Source organism: Notamacropus eugenii, chromosome X (genome assembly GCF_028372415.1).
Source record: "Notamacropus eugenii isolate mMacEug1 chromosome X, mMacEug1.pri_v2, whole genome shotgun sequence".
NCBI classification, from domain to species: domain Eukaryota; kingdom Metazoa; phylum Chordata; class Mammalia; order Diprotodontia; family Macropodidae; genus Notamacropus; species Notamacropus eugenii.
In genome coordinates, this window is record NC_092879.1 from 52,966,331 (window position 1) to 52,987,672 (window position 21,342).

Below are 21,342 nucleotides of genomic sequence, written 5' to 3' on the forward strand. Positions count from 1 at the left end.
GACTGCTAGAATGCTAACCCTATTAAATTAGTTTACTGAAGAACGATGCTTACACCAGACACCACTGACAAAAGCATGGATTCTGCCTAGAAGGAGAACACACCCAAGTGAGACTGGAAAGTAAGGCTGTGTTTGGGTTGGCCAAACAGACACACAACACATACCTCATTCTGCAAGTTCTGCTTTTGTGAAATAATGTACCCACATCTCTGTTGTGCATTTCTACAGGACAGATTCCAATAAAAGAGCTTGATTAGCAAAAGAAGAGAACCTATACTGGAAGACTAGGACACGGCTGCTGTGCTTAGTTATTTCTTTCGTTAAAAACAAGCACAACTCCCACAGAAGGAAAACTTGGTTGTCCAGACAACAGAGTACAAGACCTGCCTCTTCCAGTAACTGGGTTATAAGACCTTGCAGAAGGCCCCTTCCCTCTCTGGGCCTCACTTTCCTCACCTGTAAAATGAAATTAGAGCAGATGATCTTCAACGTCTTTTCCAACCTCAATCATTTATGATCCTAAAAATGTTAAATGTGAGGTATTTTACTCAGTCTTCTTCTTGGCTTCTCTGGGAAATTTGATACCAATGACTTCCCCCGTCCCCTATCTTGAGATTTTTTTTCCTTCAGAACCACAGAAGCTCAGAACTGGAAAGAATTTCAGAGGCCGTCAAAGCTCCAGGCTCTACGTGGGCCCAACCAGATTAAAATGTCATTGGGAAATGCTTAACAAAATAAATAAAAATCTAACAGAGATAATTTTAATTGGTAGCTTTCTAAGTCAATATACTGCTCAAAGTGATCTCTTTCTATTTGAGTTTACACCACTGGATTAGTCTAATTTGTAGCTGACCAAGAATGCTATCTACAACACATCTGACAAATGACTTCAGATACTTCTCTGCTCTTTCTCCTCAGGGAACAACAACCTTGGAAGGTAGGGAGTTCACGTACTGTTATTCATATTTTCCAAATAAGAAGAGTAGCTAAATGATCTGCCCATAATCACACAGTATTCAAGGGAAAAATTTGAATCTAATCTCTTGACTCCAAATCCAGGAGTTAATCTCCTATGGCTCAGTGCTTTATGAACTTGAAGCAGGAGACCTGGTCTCAAATCCCAGCTTTACCATAAAGAAATTATTCAACTTTGAGCAAGTGGCTTTCCATTCCAGGGCCTCAGTTTTCCCCTTTACAAAATGAGGTTAGATGAGATGGCCCTGTAGATCACTGACCACTTGACATCTTGTTTTCTAGGGTCTATAATTTGCTTCACCCACCCATCTTTAGGAAAACTTGGTTTTAGATGCTTTGGGATGCTTATGATCCCAGAGGCTTAGGCAACATTTCCTCAGTATCCCCCTTGGAATATAGTAGGCATTTAGTAAGCGATGTGTATCTGTCTCTCTGTTTATCTGTCTGTCTATTTAAGAACTTCTTGATTACATCTAGGAGCACCTAGCACAGCACCCTCCATAGAACAATCATCCTTTTGATAAATGTTTGTGAAATGAAGGATTGATTACCTATAGGCTCCATTATTCCTTGCAATAGGGCCTCCTTCCTGATCATGCTCCCTCTCCCCCTTCACCTCCTGGCCAACCCTCTGGTGCTGGGCCTTGGCTTGATGGGCCCTGGGGCTATGGAGGCACAGTTCCACCCTGTACCTGCATGCACAGCTTTTCCCACCTGATGGCATCTTCCAGAGACTCTGCTCTGCCAGCCCAGCCTTCAAGGCTCCAGGGCACCTCCACACTGGAATGAGGAAGCATTTTAGGCATAATTAGAACTGTCAAAAGCAATAAGAAAAAGTTGTTAACCAGCCATGATGACCCCCTTTGAACAAGTGAATGGTCTTTAAGTCATTGGTTCCAATGATTTTTATAGAGAAACCTAGTCTTCCCTAAATTGAGCATTAAGATATAAAAGCTCCAGAAAAACTCCAGAACACATTTAAAATGGGAACACATTTAATTCTGCACCTTCTACAAGGCAGGGATTTAATGAACATTTTGTGAGAACATCTGTTTGTTATTTATCTTTGTCTCATTTAGCACCTCAGCAAATCCCTTTGTACTGTCAAGATAGAATCAAAATCACCATTTCATTATCCAGAGTTCATAATTTTTCAACTTCAACTATGGGATGGAGACACAGATGTTAATGCTGCCAAACCTCCCACTTGATGTAGGAAGAGCAGGGGTGAAGAAGTACAGAACAAAAGAGGAAACAAATTCCTCTGCCCCCCACCTGCCCCCCACTCCCTCTCACACATTGCCCATATACTGCTACTGAGAACCTGGAGTCCCCCGCCTTCCTCGAAGCCCATTCATCCATACTTTATTCTTCTTTCCTGAGCATGTGTCTGAAACAAAGTAGGATTTTCTCTAAATGGACTTGTATGTTCCACCAGCAAGAGCTTGACAAAGAAACCTTTATTAGAACTGTTGAGTGCATGTCCTTGAAAAACTGGAGTGGGAAAAATAAACTGTTAGATGTTTTTCAATGCTCCTGCCCTAGCATATGAAGTCATTATTCTCCCTGCCATGGCAGCAGACTTCTTATGGCAATGGTTCAGGCCTTGGCACCAGAAGCCCTAGCTAGATTTGAGTCTTAGCTCTGACGATTGATTCTTGTGTGACTTGGAGAGAATCATTTCATTTCTCTAAACATTGGATTCCTCCTCTGCAAAATGGGGATGAGATACTTGCACTCCTTACTATTCAGGCTGTTACAATCTGGACCAAACCATAGGAATTCCATTCTGCCAACAATGTGGAGCAGGGAAAGGGTAGGCATCAAGGCCTTCGGCTATCTCGCATCCACAGGAGCCACAGTAACCCACCTGGGTTGTGTGCTTCTGGACAGTACTGTTAGTGACACCTCCCACCTGGAAAGTCTGCCTGGCAGCTAATTAGGCAGGGAGGGGGAGCTAGATGATCATGAGAAATGGGGGGATTGTCAAGCTTTGCAACTGAGCAAGAAGCTGCCCCCTAGGAGTGGGGTGGAACTGGGGTCCCATCATAGTGTCCAGTGGAACTCTACCTGCTCTCTCAGCCTTCATTCATACCCCTCTATACATGCCCAGCTCAAAAGCATGCACCAGTTCTCTTTCTGACAATAAGGATAACAACAGTTAACTTTTATATTCTCTCCTTTGAGTCTCAAAATAATACTGTGAGATGGATATTACGGGTATTGTTATCCTCAATTCACAAAGAGGAAACTGAAGCTCAGATACCTGTATCACTTGTCTAGGGTCAGATGAGATTTGAATCCAGCCATTCCTGACTCCAAGTCTATCGTCAGTACCAACCTCCCCTGGGGTAATGAAGGACAAGTCAAAGCAAATTTCCATGCAATCTAGTTGTTCCCTGTAGCACCTGATCAGTGCAGAAGGTTATCCCCCAGTAGATGACATAAAGTCCCTCTTTTCATTTCCCCACTCCATAGCCCAGAGTACCTTTCTCCTACTGTACTGTCATCTAGAACCATTCTGATGATAAAGAGTGAGAAGAAGGAAACTGGGAAGAGCATGAGCGTGTCCAGTTTCCTTTCTTTCCTTTCTTTTTGTTCTCCCTCCTCCCCATTTACTTCCTGTAGAAATTGCTGGCGAGTGTGGCTAGGTGTTGTTCTGGCTAAATGAGTCAATCCTTTAAGGAAACATTTTCTTTTCCAACTTAGTCTAACAATTAGAGATGAATTGGGGCTAACTAGACATTTTTTCTTTGCTCTGCTTATTCTACAGCTGCTAGCCACTCCTACAACCCTGTCCTCCAAGAAAATGCCATACATACATAGCACATTTAGTCTACAGGAATCCCTTGGAATTACCTGACTGGACATGGGGGTGAAGAGGAAAGGGTAGAGTAGAGGAGGTTATGAGCCTGATTGTATGGAATGATGATGGCGCCTTTGATGAAAGGGGTAGGTTTAGGGGGAAGACAATGGATTCAGTTTTGAATATGTTGATCTTGAGAAGCCTGCTGGACATCTAGACAGTTGGTGATACAATGTTGGAATTTCAGAAAGAGATTAGGGTCAGATATGTGGGAGATGTTTAGGAGCATCTGCCTGGGGGAGACCCATGTAAGGCAATGAGATCCTTAAGAGAAAATGGTGAGAGAGAAGAGTCTTAATGAATACATATACTTAAGGGGCAAGAGATGGATGATATAGAAAAGGAGAATGAATGAAACATTCAGACAGGTAGGAAAACCAGAAAGAAATCACTGTCTCAGAAGCAAGAGAAAGAGAGAATTCAGGAAGAGGGTTTAATCAATGGTGCCAAAGACAGCAGTGAGGTTGAGTTCAAGCATGCTAAGCTAAGAGGGTTGACCTGTACTCTGTGGGTAACTGGGAACCACTGACAAGTTTTGAGAAACAGGGGTAACATGATCAGCATATTACAAATGGTGGGCAGCAAATCTGAATAACAAAGTAGGCAATCCAGCATGTTAACAAGCTGAACTAAGCCAACTTTGTTTGACACACATCCAGACAAACAGCTGGCTAGCAACCTCCTAAACAGAGGGCAGCTGGATCAACCATGGTAATGATGCACAAAGGTCCAGTTGGCCACAGCCAGAGCACAGCCAAGACAAAATCTGAAATGCTCTCTGACCTCCATGAAGGTTGGGAGACTGGGAGAATACAGGTTTATAGAACCAAGAAGCAAATACATCTAGAGGGGGACTTCTTAAACTATGAGCCATGAACTTTAAAATATTCTGACAACTTCAATACATTTGGTTTCTTTTGTAATACTCTGCATTTTATTTTGTGTGTTTTAAGACATGTTTCTCAGAAAGTGTCCAGTCTCCCCAAAGGGTCCAGGACACCAAAGAGGTTACAGAGTTGAGGCTCTAGACCTTCCTAGAATACAGGGGGCCCTCCTGTGGCATGTCAGAGCCTGGGGTATGAGAATATGACAGGGCATATGGTCATGCAACAAGTATGGCCATCTCCTCACAGCAGGGGGTAAGCAGTATGCGCTACCCAGAGACATAACAAGGAACACACAGACCTGGGGCAAAAGGTATGAAACATGCCTTCCAAAGGGAGGCAGTGACCTGGGAAGTCACTGTGCTGGGGCACAGGAGGGCTGCTTGCCCATTCCCTTAGCCCACCACCTGATAGCATTTAATACTATGCAACTACTAAGTGTGAAACCATGTGGTTTCTGTGCTGGCAAAGAACTGTAAATGCTTCCAATCACTCTAAAATTGTATGCTCTGCTTGCCCCATCCTTGTTATGTCTATGGATCTAACAGGAAAGTGAAGACTCAAGAGAAACAGAGCTCAGACCTTAAAGAATTAACTGGTAACATCATATTCTTAAAGTGGGACTTGTCCCAAAGAATAACAGATGATCACCTTGCCTTTATACTCTTTCTCTCCCTTCCTCCTCTCCCCTTCTTCCTCCTCCTTCTTCTTCTTTCTCTCTCCCTCTCTCCCCCCTTACCCCATCTCCATCATACAAAGAACCATTTCAAGAATACAGAGGCTTAATAGTTTGATTATAAGTTAGAAGAGTTGGGGATTTTCAAATCTCAGCTTTGTTCCCCACTTGTTATGTGACCTTGGACAAATCTCTTCCCCACTTTGGGCCTCTGTTTCCCCACCAATAAAATGAAAGGGTTTGACTAAATGATCTCTTCAGCTCCTTCCAGGTCTGATATGCAGTGATTCCAGCATGGTTTTACAATGTCACTTGCAATAATAATTGCTTATGAACTTAAGTATGGCATCAATGTTAGGTATTACTAATCATCTTCTTTTATTATATTCATAATGAGAATAATAAGCCCTAAACCCACAAGTCCCATCAGTGATGACTGCTTCCCTCTGAAATTATAGGAGTAGATACTGTGAGGTCAATAAGCAGGCTAGCTCAGGCTGCTTTCAGTACTTAATGTATGGCCTCCGTTCCAGCCATTTGGTGCCTGGCACAGCCCTCAAAGATGCTATTGTCAATCGAGAGCTTTCAGGGAGTCATTTCCTAAAGCTTAAGAAGGATGGCTTTCTTCATCACACTAAATCCTGCTAGAACTTAAATTGAGAACACCAGAAAAAGATCAGTGGTCTAAACTCTGTCTTTTGTGCCCCCCACCTTTTCCGCACCCCCTGCCAAATCCTCCCACTGGATTTTAAACAAGAATGGCTCTTTTGGCTGCTGATTTGAAATTGTTTAAATTGTTTGGCCTAACTCCACAAACGACATCAGGAACTTGGCACTCCATTCCAAAATGCTTTTCTCCTCTGTCAACAGCCTTAACCCAGGGAACCTAAAGAAGAAGCAATTTGGCCAGTGGTCCCCATGCTGATCTGGATTTGAAACAACAAAGGGAAGGAGGCTTCTGCTCACCTTCTTCTTTCAACCCCCAAGCACGGGCTTACACCAAATGAAGGCCAGCTAGATACTGGAAAGGAAGTCACTCACCCCAGAGCTCTTCCAATGCAGCATCCTGGAAGGGGCTGCACGTTGTCCACTCCCTCCCCATTCTATTCCTGCCTTCAATGGACTAACAGAATGGTCTTTCTTACACGAAGATCTGGTCACATCACCCTTCTGTTGAGAAATCTTGAATGGCTCCCAAGTAATGTTCACATTTTTCAGCCAGGAGTTCAAGGCCCTCCACAACCTGGCACCAATTAATCAACAAGTACCTATTAGGCACCTACTATGTGTCCAAAGACACAAGGAAAATAGCCTTTGACCTCAGAGAGCTTACATTCCAGGAGAAGAAACATCCAAATAAATACTGTTGGTACATAGAAGGAAGGTATAGACAAAGAAGATGCAGTGTAGATAGTATGAGAGGTAAAGGTATTCCCAGTCAAGGAGGGATGAGAATGAGAAAAGACTCCTGTAGAAGGGAGAACCTGAGCTGAATCTTAAATGAAACCAGGGCTTCCAAGAGGCAAAGGTGAGGAAAGAAAATTGTTCCCCATGGCTAAATTCCTATCAGTCCCCTCCCTATTCTCTATGCTCTAAACAAAATGGATTATTTCTGCTCTCCCCTGCCTCTGAGCCTTTGTCCACCCTGTTCCCTCTGCCTGAAATGCCCTCCTACACAATCTTTAAAGCTCAATTCCAATTCTACCTCCTCTGTGGAGATTAGCCTGATTTTACTTATTAACGAGCTCCCCATCCCACCAGCTCCAGATCTCACAAAGCACTTTCTTTTGCATGTTGATAATATACAGTGTAATGCAACAGTGTCAGCATTAGCTGTGAGACAATCCTGACGGCATTTAAGGATTGATTCTCAAGACATCTGAAAAAGTAGCATCAGTCGCTCACTGCAGGTACTTAATAAAATGTTGCTAACTCTCTGATTCTTCGAGTTCAGACACATATTAAAAACCTATCTCAACATTTTCTATTCACCGACTTCTGAAATCTAAGTTAGAAAACCCTGACAAGGACAACTTGGGCCAGAATCTCCCTCTATATGTTGATTTGGGGATCCATGCCTTTAAGCTGTGTTAGGGAGGTCGGGGGGGGGGGGGGGGGGGGGAGGTGTCTTCTAGCAATAAATCCCCCTATCTGAGGTTGGTGATGCATCCTGTGTCTCATCTCTAGTTCCCAGCAATGGAAGATGGTTCAGGCTACCAGGGTGGGGAACCTTTGGCTTCAAGGCCACATGTGACCCTCTAGTCCTCAAGTGCAGTCTTTTACATTTAAGGACCCAGAGGGCCATATGTGGCCTCAAGGTCACAGGTTCCCCACGCCTGAGCTAGACTCTAATGGAAGACATGGACCCTTTTCCTCCAACTTCTACTCTTAACACAATCCTATCAAGTTGAAAGTTTCCATTGGACTATTCTGAAGACTCAGGTTTTACTAAACTGTGGGGGGTTTTCCCCAAAATAGTCATATGAGAAAGAGAATTAATTTCTGGTTTAATTCCTTAGTGACCATTCCCCTCCCTTGTGGTTAGAATACTTCAACAAGCTTTGAGCTCCTACTTGGGAGGATCTGTGCTTCAGACAGGGGTTCATTTCAACAAACATTTACAACCTACTATGTGCAAAGCTACTATGCCAAGTACTGAGAATACAAGATAAGAGTCATGGACTGTGAGAACTGTTAGGAGAGTTTAGAGATGGATAAACTATTCTCTTTATTTTAGAGATGAGAAAACTGAAGATTGGAGAGGAAAATGACTCACTACATAGCTAGTAAGTGACAAAGCCAAGACTGGAAATCCAGCTCTGCTACTTTCCCCATTACACCCTGATGTTCCTTCAAGGAGTTTACAATCCAGTAAGAGGGGAAGCCATATACACACATAACTGATATAAGGGGGAGAGAGATGAGGCTAGGTCTTTCAGTAAGATGCAAATTCCTTGGGGACAGAGCCTGTCTTGATTTTGACTTCATAGGCACAGCACCCTGGCACAGAGCAAACACTGAATAAATGTTTGTTGGTGAATGGATCCAACTGCCCAGACCTCTCATGAAAAGTGTCATGAGATCACACTGAGATTCTGGAATTTGAGGAGGGAGAGACTTTTTTGACCTGGTGAAAATAGAATGTTGGGAAAGGCTTCATGGAGAAATAGCACCTAAATGCTTCTTGACTAAGTTGGCCCATGAAAAAGGGGGGAGGGAAGAGTTCATTTGGGGCACTGAAGATGGGAGAGGACTGGCTGATCGTGGGGATGTAAGGTATCCCCATTTGGCCAGAACCTATAACACACAGAGTGTGAGATAAAGCTGGAAAATTAACTGGAACCAGGCTGCGGAAGTCTCCAGATGCCAAGATCTGTGGTTTCTATTGTCTTTGGTAGGCAATGGGGAATCTTTGAAGATTTTCTGAGGAGAGGGATGATATGATCAGAGAGATATATTTGGGAGATTATCCTGGCAGCAGTAGAGTAGGGTGGCCCAAATGACCTCTGAAGCCCTTTGTAAATCGAAGCTCTTCTGATTTCAGGGCAAGGGCTCTTCTGTAGCACCAAAGTCATTTCCATGGTGTTCACATTTCTGCCCAGATTCATCTTTCATCCTCCTCTCTTTCTGTCAGTCTGACCTTGTTCTTTATTACTCCCAGTACTTGAAGTAGCCGGGAGTGCCAATATCCACACACTCCTTGAACTGTCTTCCTTGTATTTACTTCATGCTTCATTCTCATAAAGTGCTCTCTCTAGGCCCCTTAAGCGTTTCTGTTGCTCTCTTCCAAAATTGGGATGCTCTGAATTAAAAGCAGAAACCTGGGCCAATGAAATAGAGGTACCACACAATGTTGCTCTAAAAAGCTAGAGGCCCATGCCTACCTCGACTCTGACCTCAAAACCATATTGATTTTTTTTCAATGCCATATGACATTGTACACTCTTTTAATAGAGTTTATGATTCACTGTCACTTGTAGATGACAAAACACAAGAATCAAATCTGCTTTTAATGATCTACTTCCTTGCATATTTACAACAAAGATGAAATATAATCCACTACCCAAAAAACCTTGGCTGACAATCAATGGTTTGTAAGAGGGAAGCTGTCCTAAATGGGTAGAGAGCTAGTCTTAAAGCTAGGAAGTCCTTGATCTGAGTCCCACTTCTGACACATATGATGGCCAAGCCACCCTGGGTGAATCACTCAAACTCTCAGTAGCCCCCATGCAACTCTCTAGACTAAGTTGCAGAGATGGTGCCAACCTGCATTGGTAGATGTCTCCTCACCCAGGAGTCCCCCATATTGGTGAAACAGCAGGTTGAGTTCCTATCCTAATTAGTCATAAACTGCTTTGATTTTTATTAAACCTGGATTCTTTCAATAATTACAGGTATATGTACTTATTGCATATTAAGAACAGAAGTCAGACTTGGGTACCTTCTACCAGACAGACTAGGCAAACTCCCATGGTGCTAGGCCACTTGGCAGGACTCCTCAGGGTAGTGAGCCAGAGGTGATTTTGCCCCACTGCAAAAAGTACAGAGTAGGGAAATGTTCTTCCTGCCATTATATTTGTTTATTCTTTTTAAAAATAATTTTTGTTTTTTATTCTGAACTTGAAATACCAAGAAAGACATTTCTAAATAAATAGCAATAAACAAAAAGAGAATCCAAATGAAACCGTGAATCTCCATTTCATACTACTAATTTTTTAAAATATAGAACATGCTCTATACCTGACTTCTGAACTTCCTTCTGTTCTCATTTGTGAACAATGGTCCTCTTTTTCTGGCATCAGTATTGCTAAGCCTCATTCTTTACTCCCTGTTCTGCTTTCTTCCAATTAAAATCGAGAGAAATCAATCAACAAGCATGTATTAAGAGCTTCCTGTGTGCTGAGCACTGGGCTAAATGCTGATGATACAAATAAACGCAAAAACAGATAAACATAGGGAAGCAAAACAAATCCACGGAGGGGTCATAGTCATAAACGTCTCTCTCCTTCTGTATGTCGTACCCATTATGTATCTGTTAGGGGATGGGCAACATGCTTTCACATAGGTCCTTCGGAGGCAGGATTAGTCATTGGATGGATCAGAGTTTAAAAATTCTTCCAAGTTGTTTGTCTTTACAATGCTGTCCCTGTATAAATTGTGCTCTTGGTCCAACTCACTTCACACTGCCCAGGATTTTAAGAAAAAATCTTTCATCATTTTTTACAGCATAATACTATTCCATTACATTCATATAGCATAATTTGTTCAAACATTCCCACAACTGTCTAAGACTCCTCTCTAGATCCTCATTCTTTGCTTCCTCCCACTCCCTTAGGGATCCGGAAGTTGGTTTTGCTTGCTGCTATTCTCTCCCCAGTATTGTCTTCCTCTGAACCCATCCCATATGTCTAATACTGTGTGTATGTGTACACGTGTGTGCTCAACTTTCCTTTGTCCATTTCAAATAAGATTTGATTTAAGATTCCTTTACCCATTTTCAAATAAGGTTCATTTGATGCCCATTCCCTCCATGCCTTCCTCCATACTTGTATATGATTTTTTCTTCTCACATTCCTCAATTATGAGAAATAGTAAGTTCCATTCCCTTTTCCCCCCTTTCTACATTAGTGTATTCCTTTTACCTCCTTTAAACCCTTAGAACAGAACCAATGTCCACTCCTACCCTTCTGGCTTTTTCATCAGGGATGCTTGAAAGTCCCCTATTTCATTAAAGATCCATTTTTCCTCATAGGACGATACTCAGCTTTGCAGTGTAAGTTATCCTTGGTTGTAAGCCTATCCCTTTTGCCTTCTGGAATAATATATTCTAAGATCTCCTCTTGTTTATAGTACAAGCTGCCAGGTCTTGTGTGATCCTGACTGGGGCTCTTTGGTACTTGCATTGCTTCTTTCTGGATGCTTGTAGGATTTTTTTTTCTGATATGGGAGCTCTGGATTTTGACTATAGCATTATGGAAAGTTTTAAATTCGGAGGACTTTTACAAATAACCTTTCAGGAAGTTAAATAGGTAGATTTTATCTTTATGTGACCTCTGATTCTAAAAGAACATCAAGTTTTTATGTATGACTTCTTGAAATATGGGGTCTAGGTTTTGTTGTTGTTTTTATAACCAAGGGTTTTAGGGAAGCTATGATTCTTCAATTATTTTTCCTTAACCAGTTTTCCAGGTCAATTGTTTTTTATATCAGATATCTTCCATTTTCTTCTATATTTTTAATCTTTTGATTTTGTTGTAATGATTTTTGCTTCCTAATGGAGTCACCGATTTTTGTTTGGTCTATGCTAATTTTCAGAGAGTTCATACTTGGGTAAGGCTCCCCACTTTACCTTCCAAGTTATTTATTCTTTGTCCAATTCTTTCCTTCAGAGTTTTGATCTCATTTTTTTTATGTCACTTGCTTCATTTCTTCTAGGTATTCATGCAGTCCTCATGGAAAATCCATTTTATCTTGCGAATCTTTGCCTATGTTGTTAAAGACTTACTTCTTCTTTGGGGAGATTTCTAGATTAATAATACTTTTAAAACTGATCAGGGTATTCTGTGTTTTACTACATCTTTTCAGCTTTTGTTCCTGAATTGGGGCGTTGTGTCAGGCTCTATCCCTAGCTGAGACTTTTGGTGAGTTGATCAGCCCTCAGTCACATGGGTTCCTGTACTGTTTTCCCAGGGTTGGGATCTTTAAGGTTCAGAGTACCATCTCAAGAACTCTGAGTCCCTGGGCCGGGAATATCAGACCCAACACTGCCTGGCCAATTTCCAAGGTTCCCAACCTGGGACTCATTGACCACATTGTGGCTTTCTCAGGCGAGCCATCTACTCTTGCTACCTCCAGACACAGAGCCCTGTAATCTACTAGTTTCTTGGGGTCATCTCTGCTTGGGCTAAAAGGTTCCTGGCTTATCAGCACCAGTACTGGCTTTGTTGGGGGCCTACTGTTTATGAGCTTATGAGCTTGAAAGTAGTCACTAACTGGAACTTCTCTTTGAATTTCTGGATCATTATTCAATCTGGTGTGAATTTCAGGTTTATGCTAGAGAAGATATGTGGGAGCTCAGCCATCTGCCTCCATTCAGGAAGCTATCTTGGCTAATCCCCTATGTTAAATCACTTTTAACAGAAAAGGTTAATGCACTTTCAAATCTTTCAAAGGCCTTGTTGACAAATTCCCCTGCTCATGCTTGCAGATCACTGACACAAGGGGGATTCTTCTAGATTCCTATGAACCAAGCACCTTGAACAGAGTAGGGTGAATGATGAGAACAACAAAAGACATGATGCCTATCACAGCAAGGATAATGACAGCAATAGCTGCTTCTGACTAACCCTTTATAGGGTAGGACAAGCTCATGAAGGAGGCAGTAAAATGTTAAGTAGCTCCCTTTGCCAAAGAAGGAAACTCAATCTCAGAAAAGTGAAATGAAAATATGGGAGCCAGGATGTGAAACTGAGTTTTTTGACTCCAGAACTGGAGAGTACTTCTTGTCACTGAATGTTAGTACAAAGGAAAACAAGCAAATTGGTCATGGGTCACATGCCAGAGTAAGAAGTAACAAGGACACAGGAATGGGAGTCAAGAGAGCTGGATTCTGGTTCTGGCTCATCTACTAACTGGTTGTATGAGATAGGAAGAAAGCTTAGACCTGTGATTCAATAGTATGAGGGAACCCCCAGGTAAGGGGTTCTCCCAGTGCAGTAGCACCTTCTCTGCAATTGGTAGTATTACCGAGTTGCCTAGAGTCCTCAGAAGTGACATGTCTGGGGTCAGACAGCCAGTATGTGTCAGATGTGGGGCTTCAATCAGGTTTTCCTGGGGTTAAAACCAGCTCTCTAGACTCTATGCCCTGCTGCCTTCCATGCTGGTTCTATGATGTAAGTCAATTCATATCTTTTCCCTGGTACTTTGTTTCCTCCTCTGCAAAGTGATGTGGTTGGACTAAATCCTTTAAGTCCCAACTGGCTCTGAGGGGCCAGATGTCATTTCAGCTAAGCACTACCCTACAGTCCATACCAACAATAACACTCATGGGATGAGTAATGATTAAGACACACCAAAATGTCCTTTCTAAAAATCCAGAAATGTCACTATTCTAGGTTTATGTTTTTAGAAAAATATTCCACAGGATCAATAACAGTCCCTCCCCAACACACACTTCAGATCACAAAATTCAGCTTATACAACGCCTTTCCTGACCCTTCCCAGTCAGGAGTGCTCCCCACTACTACACTCAAATAACTCTGTATATAATAAATTCTTGATGAATGAATGTCCCCTAAACTGGACATTTTGACCATCTCCATCCAAAGTGATATGACGAATGTTCCCAAAAAGTTAAAAATAGCTAAAGATAAAATGCCTAGCTAAAATATACAGGTGGTTCTAAATGCAATTTGGGGGAGGGGGCCTGACAAAGGAGAAGCAGGGGCAATAAGGATTTGATTGAGCTCTGGATAGGTTTAATTTCCCAAATTTCTTCAAATTTCAGGCTGCAATCATCTCTCTCTAGTCTTCAAAAGTCAAAAGAAATCTACCTGCAGAGAACATCAGGCCAGCCCTAAGAGGCACTTGACAATATCCCTGTGTTTAACTCCCATCAGTTTTGCTCGATACAACAGGGAATGCTGGGAATAGGTCTGTATGGAGCGGAAAAAAGGGAAGGTTTTTGACCACAGGGGGAAAAAAAGCAAAAGCTAGTGGCTATCTGGGAAGGAAGAAAATGGATTTCAGGATGAGCTAAAAAAACATTTTCATAACTGAAAGAACTGAGGTCTAGGCAACAGCAACAGGTCAAGCAGACAGTTATTTACCATATAGTCTTGGTAGAAGGTAATATTCAAGTACATTATTATTCTGGATTTTTTAATATTATAGATTTGGATACTGGCTTTTTTTATAAAGCCTCCAAGAGAAACTATTGTAGAGAACCTGCTCCCCAAGAGAGATAAGAATTGAACCAGAATTGGTCTGTAAATCACAAGGTAACTAACTACCTAAAGAAAAAGAGAAACATAATGGGAGAAAGAGCTCAGAGTTTTTGAAAGTCATATAAACTAGAATTGCTTTTACATGAAGACAACAGTACAATCCTGATATACAATCCCAAACTAATAATGCCCTATAGATAATAAAATCATATTTATTTAAAGTAATACACCAAAAATAGACCTGCAAGAGATGCATTGTTGGCAGAAGGAATGAAGACATTCTCAGGGCAAGAAAATTGTCAACTATTTTATCTGACCACATTGGTAGGTAAGGTGTTATATTCCCTCTCTGTCATTTAGAACCTAGGTGACCCTTGGCAATTCACCTCCCTTCTCTGGACCTCAGTTTCCCTCTCTGTCAAAGGAAGGGGCATCAGAGGTCCCTTCAAACTTTAGATCTAGAATCTTAGGATCCTGGGATCAATTAAAAAGGCAAGAATGTAAGGGATACCCACTCTAAAGTGGGAAAATGACAAAACAGTAATACCTAGCACTTCAGGAGAGCTTTCCCATTGACAAAGCCTTTCATGGGCATTACTCAAAGTGAGGTTAGTCCCTTCCAGGATTAATCTCATTTTACAGGTGCAGCAAGGAAAGGTGAGGAGAATTAAATTACGTGCCCAGGGCCACACAGTTAGCAGCAGAAGCAGGATATTCTTCTTAGCTCTTTGGACTCCAAATTCAGTACTCTTCCTTTTTATCCCATTCCCCAGTCTACATGCTACATATCCATCAAAGATCAGCTCAGCTGTCACCTTGCCCAGAATATCTCCTCTGAAACCCTTCCATCACCTGAGTGACTTGCATCTCTTACATCACTAAGAGCTATAATACAGAAACACAGAATGATAGAATCTAAGGGCAAGAAGAGACCTCAATGACCCCTACTCTAGCCCATACCTGAACAAACTCCCTCTCCACAATACAGTTAACAAATAGCCATTCAGCCTCTAGTTGGAACTCTCTAGTGAAGGAAGGGCAACCCATCACTTTCTAGGTCAGCCCATAACACTGTGAGACAGCTCTCACTCTGAGGAAGTTTTTCCACACTTCTGTGATCTGCTTTCCTTAACTTTGTTCTTAATCTCTGCCCTCTGATGCCAAATAGAACAAACATGTTCCCTCTTCCAAATGACAGCCTTTCAAATACTCCTAACCCTATCCTCACCTGTCAAGTCTTCTCTATCCCAGGGTAAACGGTCTTAGCTCTTTTAACCAATCCTCAAAGGAAGCTAGGTGATTCATGGACAAAATTCTGGATGTAGAGTCAGGAAAGCATGGGTTCAAATCCTACTTCTGACAATTCCTAGATGTGTGCTGTGTGCCCCTTGAAAAGTCACAATCTTTCTGACTCTCGGTTTCCTCATCTATACAATGAGGAAAATACTAGCACTGACTTCACAGAATTGTTTTAAGGATCATAGGAGGTAATACGTAAAGGGTTTTGCAAATGTTAAAATGCTCTAAAAATGCTTCCTCCACCTCTTCTTATTACTATTGTTGTTATATGACATGATCCCTAGCCTCTTCATCCTGGCTACCTCCTATGGGAACCCTCCTATGGGAATCCTCCTGTGAGCTTATTAAGCTCATTTTAAAAGATGGGGCTAAGAATTAAACAGAGCTCCAGATGGGATCTGCTCAGGGAAAAGTGAAGCAAGTGGAATGCTCCATAGGCCTAATCTCATGCTGCTTAATGTAGTTCAGGATTCTACTGGGCCTTTCAGCTGCCATACTATCCTGGTGGTTTTCTAGCCACATACCCCATCCACTACTTGTGAACCTGGTTTTTTGGATCCAGCATTAAGCACATCATTCAACTGAGCACAAGAACTAGTGGTACCCTTACTGTTAGTAATCCCCCCTGAAAGTTAACACTCCCAGCATCAATCATGGCATTGGCAAATACAAGAATCGTACCTTTTCTGGCTTTATCCAAATAAATGAGAAGAATTTTAAGCAGCATACGTCAAGAACACACCACTGGGATTCTCTATTAAAGACCTCCCTCAAAGCAGACACTAAGCCATCAATGACTGATCTTTGGGGTTCAGTCTTTCAACCAAGTCCAAATCCAACAAACTATTCTATTATCTAGCCCAAATAGCTCTATCTTGTCTACAAAGAGCATGAGCAATGTGGACATGCTCAATTGAGATCTAGGTACATATAATATGTCTATAGCAGTCCCCTGATCTACCAGGGATGTCTAATAGCCCTATCAAAAAAGGAAATCAGGTCAGTCGGGCAAGTCCTATTCTGGAGGAAGCCAGGCTGGCTCTCTGTGATCCCAGTTTCCCCAGGATTTAATAATGCATTCTAGGATTTTTCCAGGAATCAAAGGAAAGCTCAATGTCGGGCAGGCTCCATTCTCTTTCCTTTCTCCATCCAGGACTCTGCCTCACTTAAATCCAATTCATGCAAAAGCCAAGACTTCACCTTGACGTCGTTGGTCCTGGATGAACAACAACAACACCTGTCCTATTCTTCAGGTTCTTGCAGACATCACTGACTGGCTCAACAATCAGATGTGATATTTCTTTAAATACCTGAGGGTAGAGTTAGGGGCTCTTAATCTTTGCTTTGTATGAACCCTTCTGGCAGCTTGCTAAAGTCATCAGACTCCTCAGAATAAGGTTTTAAAATAACATTGGAAAAATATCACAAAGGAAGCAAATTAGATTGAAATACAATTATCAAATTTTTTTAAGTTCACAGAATCCAGATTAAGAAGCCCTGTTATCATTTCAGATCAGTTCCAATTCCCTATGAATTTAGTTCCCTTCTTCTCAGCCCAAAGGTCATCCTCCTTTTTTTAAAAAAATGAGAAAACAAGAGTAGTTCTGCCTTTTTGCTATGTCTGTTTTCTTATCTCATTCACCCCAAAGTCCTAATCCTTTGCTCCTCCTTTTGCCCCAATACAGCTAAAAAAAAGCCATAAACACTTCAAGTTCATCTCTGTCATGTCTCATGAAACAATCTTATTTAAGCTTTGTAACTCTCCTAGCACCAGAGGTTCAAAAATAAAAGGTTACATGATTTGCATCAGGTCACATTAAATAAACGGCAGAACCAGGATTTGAACTCAAGTCTTCTGATTTCAAGTCAAGAGCTTCTTTTGCTATATCAAAAGAGATGTCCCTTGGTCTGTGTATGATACAGAACTGAGCTACACGTAGTTGTGTATGCTACCCCTGCCATAGTAGTCACACACACATACTCAAATGTACATGCACACATACACACACACACACACACACACACACACACTGCCCTTTTTTATTTCCACTTTAGGTTCTTATTCCCACAGTCCATGTATCTATTCCTGGATGTTCCCATGGCTCCTTCTAGTCACTGCTACTGATTTATTGCCAGCCATTTTTTTCTTCTACTTCTCCACCTTTTGTTTTTTGCTTCCTTCTATTTCCCTTGCTCCTTCCAAGCTTCTTGGTTTTCCTCAATGAAAACTTCATGTAGCCACTACTCCTTCCACTTGGAGTGTATCTTTACCCCCTGCTAGTCCTCTTCCTGGATGGAAGTACTTGCTTTAAGACCTTGAGACTGCACCTTTGGACTCCAAGAATGTTCTGGCTCCCAATTTCCAGGCCCAGAAGTTTGGTCTCAGGATAGTTGAGATTTGACTGTACAGCAATTCTTTCTGGAAGATTCTTCACAAACTTCTCATTTCTTTCACATACTTCCCCCAAAACTCTTGAATTTAATCTTTGACTGAGACCCATTCGACCCCCTCATAATCTTCTAATTCATTTGCCTTGTTAACACTTTATACTGAATTTTGTATCCGGAGTTGGTAAGGATTCTACTCAGAATTGTCTTTGCAGAGACAATAAGGCAAAAGAAATTGCTTGGAAAGTAACAAATTCCAGAATCTAAGAACTGAAACTTAACATCTGTGACTCTAAATGGTATGTTTGACCTTGATTGTGCACTGGTTATCAGAGGAAAATTTTTTCAGAGGAAAATTTTATTTGATCGTTCTAAATAATCCCTAGGGACCTCTCTCTTTGGGAGACAGACTTTTTTATATGATTGGATCCTTAATATAATCCATGGCCTTTTGTAACCAATTTATAAGACTTTTCTTAAAAGGTTATATGAATACATTGTTTCAAATACTGAATAATTAAAAGTTATAATCCCTGTTTCATGATCATTTTGAAATTTTACCATGTTTTAAATTTAAATTAGCCATATCACAGTGTCAGACTGAAGAAAGAATACCATCCCAGGACGCAGGAGAATCTAGGTTCCAGTCCTGGCTCTCCATCAACTAGATGAGAGATGGGGAGAATCTCTTCCCCAAAGAGCACCAGATTCTCTAACTGTCCAATGAGAAGACTGGACGAGATCATGGCTAAGGGCTCCCCCGTTCTGAGACCCTGCATGGTTCTAAACCTAGCTTCATGAATGACATTTTGAAAAAATGTTTTTCACTCACTCTGAAAACACCAGTCTACTCTTCCCAAAGCATGGCAAACCAGCATGACATAGCAGAAAGTGTACTGGGTTTGGAGACAGATGGCCTGAGTTTGAATCTTAACTCTGCTCCCTCACAGTTAAGTGATCCAATAATTACATGGAAAAATTACTTCTCTTGTGGGCCTCAGTTTTCTTTTCTGTAAAATGAAGAGGTCTGACTAGAATCAACAAACATTTAATAAGCATCTACTACATGCTAGCTCCTTGGCTTGGCTCTGGGGAGACAGACAAAAACCTTAACCTCGTTCTCAAGGACCTTACATTCAACTGGGCAGATGTACAGATGGAAACAACATGTACACAAATAAATCTTAAGTATATAAAAAGTGATATTCAGGAGTTTAAAGGAGGGTGAGGGAGGACAGTACCAAAGCCAGGTCATAATGGAAACTAGGGATTTCAAGAGGTAGAAGTGAAGAAGGAAATAATTCCAAACAAGGAGGATCTCTTGTGGATGGGATCAGAGGTGGTAGCTGGCAGGCTTGACAGGGATGAAGAAAGTGCAAGAAGGCAAGAAAAAGGAAGAAATATGAGAAAAGTATGTGGGAGCTAGACTGTGGAGGGCCTTCAAGGTTAGGTTTAGAATGCTGTTGGGGTTTTTTTCCTTGCAGGTAGCAGAGAGCCATCAAAGAGTTATAAGCAAGAGTTAATACAGCCAAATATGTGTTTTAGAAATACCAATTTGGCAACTGTGTGGAAGATGAAGCTGTGTATAAATAATATCTAAGGTCTCTTCTATCTCTTTTTTTAAAATTTATTTTCAGTGTTCTACAATCACTACCATATAACTTAGATTTTTTCCCCTCCCTTCCCCTCCTTCCCTCCTCCCTTCCCCCTTCTTCCCTAAGTCAGCATATAATCTTATATAGGTTCTACACATACGTTTCTATTAAATACATTTTCACCATAGTCATGTTGCATAGAAGAATTGAAATGAATGGGAGAAATCATAAAACAAAACAAAATGTAATACAAAAGAAAATGATCTGCTACATTCTGTGATTCTTCTGACTCTTAAAGCCTGTGGTACTCTGAGTGCCATGGTGAATTCCTTATATCTCAATGACGACTCCAATTTCAGGACAGAAATACAGGAAAATCTTGTCTATTACCATCCTGATAGTCCTATACCCTTGTCAAAGATGAGTAGATATTCTGGTGAACGTTCACTACTAAGCTACTAATAAACTACTAAGGCAACTAGAGCTCAGGTAATTTGTGAGGTCTAGCTGGCTAACACCTGAGTCACATGTTTTCCATGCAAATATAGCCAAAAAGACATATTTTCCCAGGCTTAATCTGAGTTCTCCTTCTTGAACCTTTCCCCCTATTCTTTCCAAGAAGCTGCATTTCTCTTAAATGTGCTCAGAGGCATAGTGTAGGGAAGAATTCATCTTTAAACCAAGAGCAACTAGAAATTCACCGGGGCACTCTCCTGTAGGACTCAGACTCTATAGGACAAACAGTAATTTTCCCAAGTAGCACACTTTCTGATACTAATCTCACACATACACACACATATTAAAAAAAAGCTTTTCAAAAGACTTTATTGGACTTTTTTAAGTACCTGCACTAGGGATCACTTATTTCCAGAAAAAGGAGTGACTTCTTCAGGCAGAGATGACACCTATGACATTTTTGAGATGACATTAAGCTGGATGGGAACTTGAACATGCTGGATGACAGAGTTGGGATCTCAAAAGATCTGGGTCAGCTGGAGTTATGGGCTGGATCGAATAAGAGAAAACTGAGTTGGAATAAAAGGAAAGTCCTATACTTGAGTAAAATAAAAACCCAACTAGACAAGTACAGGATAGGAGAGGCATGGCTAATTCACAGTTGTTCATGTGAAAAAGCCCTAGGGCTTTTAGGACTGAAAGGACAAGGAGATGACAGTGTGACATGGCAGCCCAAAACAACAGCATCAACAACAGTAACAACCACCACTACCAAATCAAGCCACATGTGTTGTTTAACCACATTAAGAGCCATAATGTCTAGAATGAAAAAGGGGACAGTCATACTGTCCTGTCTCCAGTCTCTCCCCTGTCCAATCCATCCTTTGCACAACTGCCAAGTTAATATTCGGAAAACACAAATCTGACCATGTGTTCTCTCTACTTCAAAAATCTTCAATGGCTCCCCAGTGTTTTTAGTATAAGCCACAAACTCCTTAGCCTGGCATTTAAGGCCCTCAACAGTCTGGTACCTACCTACCTTGCCAATTTTCCATCATATAACTCCCCTTCCTACTCTCGTCAAATTCGCCTGTCAGTTGTTCCTACCGCTCATCTTCCATCTCCTGCCTCAGTTGTCCCTCCCCCATGCCTAAAATGCTCTCATTCCTCACCCTTATCTCTTGAAATTCCCAGATTCCTTCAAGACACAACTCAGGTGCCACCTTCTACAGAAAACCAAACTCCCTAGTCATTAGCA

At 41.5% G+C, this 21,342-nt stretch overlaps 1 protein-coding gene across 8 annotated transcripts in view; it reads right to left on the minus strand.

Moving 5' to 3' along the window:
- Window positions 1-21,342, minus strand: part of ENOX2 (ecto-NOX disulfide-thiol exchanger 2) — a 364,798-nt gene that overhangs the window by 293,053 nt on the left and 50,403 nt on the right. The gene's annotated exons all lie outside the window — the stretch shown is intronic.